Source organism: Arachis duranensis, chromosome 3, assembly GCF_000817695.3.
Source record: "Arachis duranensis cultivar V14167 chromosome 3, aradu.V14167.gnm2.J7QH, whole genome shotgun sequence".
Lineage (NCBI taxonomy): Eukaryota > Viridiplantae > Streptophyta > Magnoliopsida > Fabales > Fabaceae > Arachis > Arachis duranensis.
The window spans coordinates 98,225,241-98,225,871 of record NC_029774.3 but is presented as its reverse complement, the minus strand read 5'-3'; positions in this window follow the sequence as shown (position 1 = coordinate 98,225,871).

Below are 631 nucleotides of genomic sequence, written 5' to 3'. Positions count from 1 at the left end.
GTGGGATCGACCCTTACTCGCGTAAGGTTTATTACTTGGACGACCCAGTACACTTGCTGGTCAGTTGAACGGAGTTGTGTCCACTTGTGCCAAATACCTAAATTCCATAATTTTACAATGAATGCACATCAAAGAATAGTGATCACAATTTCTTCCACCACTAGTCTTTCTAGCATTTGGTCTATGAATGGTAAAGGAAAATGATCCTTTCTGGTGGCTGTATTGAGCCTTCTATAATCAATACACATACGCCACCCTGTAACTGTTCTTGTAGGAACCAGTTCATTTTTTTCATTGTGAACCACTGTCATGCCTCCCTTTTTAGGGACGACTTGGACAGGGCTTACCCAGGGGCTGTCAAAAATAGGATAAATAATCCCAGCCTCTAGTAATTTAGTGACCTCCTTTTGCACCACTTCCTTCATGGCTGGGTTCAGCCGCCTTTGTGGTTGGACCACAGGCTTGGTGTCACCCTCCAATAGGATCTTGTGCATGCATCTGGCTGGACTAATGCCCTTAAGATCACTGATGGACCACCCAAGAGCTGTCTTGTGTGTCCTTAGCACTTGAATTAGTGCTTCCTCTTCCTGTGGCTCTAAGGTAGAGCTTATAATTACAGGAAAGGTATCAA